The sequence below is a fragment of the Arachis ipaensis genome, chromosome B09 (genome assembly GCF_000816755.2).
Source record: "Arachis ipaensis cultivar K30076 chromosome B09, Araip1.1, whole genome shotgun sequence".
NCBI classification, from domain to species: domain Eukaryota; kingdom Viridiplantae; phylum Streptophyta; class Magnoliopsida; order Fabales; family Fabaceae; genus Arachis; species Arachis ipaensis.
Window position 1 is genome coordinate 14,091,780 of NC_029793.2, and position 2,864 is coordinate 14,094,643.

Here is a 2,864-nt window from a genome sequence, read left to right on the forward strand (position 1 = left end):
CTTAAATTGAGCACAAAATATATCATAAAATATGGGTTTATCATACTCATCAGAATCGGATTCCAAGCAACTCGATCAGATGCCTCCCTTTTTCTCAAACAATCCAATGGTGCAGTGCTCTTTCTCTTGGTGTATGTTGACAACATAATCCTCACTGGCTCTTCCTCACAGGCCATTTATGATGTCACCCAACAATTAAACAAAGCTTTTGCACTTAAAAACATGGGTCCCCTTCATTTTTTCCTTGGAATTGAAGTAAATCGATTAGAGATTGGTAATTTGGTGCTTACACAGACCAAATATATTAGTGATATCCTGAAAAAGGCTGATATGGAGAATCGTAAGGCTGCTCCCACACCTATGACTACAAATCTAAAACTTACTTCTCAAGATGGTGAGCTGTTCCACAATCCCAGCTTGTATTGATCCATTGTTGGCAGCTTGCAATACCTAACAATAACTCGACCTGAGTTGTCCTTCCCTGTCAACAAAGTTTGTCAATTTATGCAGGCACCAAGGGATTCTCATTGGAAAGCGATCGAACGCATTCTAAGGTATCTGCAGAGCACAAAATTCTTTGGCTTACACATGCAGTCGTGCACTGATCTTAACATCACAGGATACTCTGACTCTAATTGGGCATCAGACATTTAGGATAGGAAGTCTACAGCAGGTTATTGTGTTTATATAGGGAAGAACTTGATCTCTTGGAGTTCTAAGAAACAGCAATGCGTATCCAAGTTTAGTACTGAGGCAGAGTATAGAGGCATTGGTGCAGTTGTAGCTAAGTTGCTTTGGGTAAGAAAGCTCTTAGCTAAAATTCATATTGTCACTCAACCGAAAGTGTATTGTGATAACTTAGGTGCAGTCCAGCTCTCTGCTAATTCGATTTGGCACTCTAGATCGAAGCATTTTGAAGTTGATCTGGCATTTGTGAGGGACCATGTGGCAAAAAGAGATATTCAGGTTCATCATATTCTAGGTGACGCGCAAGTGGCTGACATGATGACTAAGGCTATTTCATCCACTAAGTTTCATGATTTTTGTAGCAAACTCAGGATTCGGGAAGCTCTAATCCTTAGTTTGAGGGAGAATGAAAAGGTAAATGAATTAGTTAAGTGAGCCTTCCAGCTTGGCAGAGTTAGTTAGAGAAAATGGTTATGAGTTAGTTAGTTAAGCAATAAAAACTATTAGAAACTGTTAGTATAAGTCAAGCATATATAATCTCTTGTAACAGCTCATTTGGCACAAGAAGAAATCATAATCAATTTCTCTTAATATCTCAAATTCTCTCACCCTCTCTTCTTCTTCATCACCATCTGTTAGCCACTGATACCTTTCATTTCTTTGTTTGATTTTTTTTTCTTCCCAAGAAGAATCATGAGAATATGAAATAAGAAGATGAAAAAGAAGAAGCAGCAGAAGATGAGGAGGAGGAAGAGGAAGAATAGTTTTGAATTATGCAGAACTTATCAGCATATATACACCGGAGATTCTTAAACAATACACTCAAATATCTTCGTGTTACACACAAATATCTTTGTGTTACACCCAAATTTATTGCAAATATAAAAAAATATTTCCTCTAATGCTGCATTTTTTCTTCTTTTTTTCCTTATTTCTTTCTTTCTTTTAGTTGAATGAATGTAAGTTTATCATCTTTCAAGTAATTTTGTAGCATTATGTATTTTTCTTCTTTTTTGTTTGATTTTTTTTGTTTTATTCTTGCTAAGAGAGTAAAACAAGAAGAAACTTGAGAAGATAAAACAAAAAAGAAAAGATGAATAAAAAAAAAGAAAAAGATGGTGATGATGATGAAAAAAGAAGAAGAAGCAGCAGAAGATGAAGAGAAAGAAGAGGAAGAGTTTTGAATTATGCAGAACTTATCAGCACATATACACCGAAAATTCTTAAACAATACACTCAAATATCTTCGTGTTATACCTAAATATCTTCGTGTTACACCCAAATTTGCTGCAAATACAGAAAAATATTTTCTCTAATGCTATATTTTTTTCTTCTTTTTTTCCTTATTTCTTTCTTTCTTTTAGCTGAATGAACGTAAGTTCATCATCTTCCAAGTAATTTTATACCATTATGTATTTCTTCTTATTTTTTGTTTGATTTTTTTTATTCTTGTTAAGAGAGTAAAACAAGAAGAAAATTGAGAAGATAAAATAAGGGGAAAAAAAAAGATGAATAAGAAAAAAGAAGAAGAAGAAGCACCAGAAGATGAGGAGGAAGGAGAAGAGTTTTGAATTATGCAGAATTTATCAGCCACATACACCGAAAATTCTTAAACAATACACTCAAATATATTCGTGTTACACTCAAATTTGCTGCAAATACAGAAAAATATTTTCTCTAATGCAAAAATTTTACATTACATTCAATTCAAACCATTAATGAAGAACAACAATTTTCAGAAACAAAAACAATAATTCAAAACAATAATCGATTTCGTTCTGGTTCAATTGACAATCTGAATTTGAATTATTCATTATCTTTAACAACGAGATAACTGATGATGCAGGAGAAGGAGGAAAAGAAAAGAGGAGAAAAAATTTCAACAAAAAAAGAAAGAGGAGGAGGAGGAGGAGGAGGAGGAGATGGTGTTGGTGACGACGATAACAAAGAAGAAGAAGAAGAAGAAGAACGTGTAGTAACGGCACGAAAAAAAATGTTCACGCATGAATATGAATGACATATATAAACTTGTATAAAAAAATGACTTGTATGTAGAGAATAATACTACACATATTTAGGTTACGTGGAATTTGAACGAATCTTATTATAATGGAATAAACAACTACTTTTAAATAATGGAATAAACAAATATATTATAGATTACTAGTAAAAAAACG

The 2,864-nt window shown here is 33.3% G+C and overlaps 1 pseudogene; it reads left to right on the forward strand.

The window, feature by feature from the left end:
- Window positions 223-2,864, forward strand: part of LOC107615154 — a 12,853-nt pseudogene continuing 10,211 nt past the window's right edge.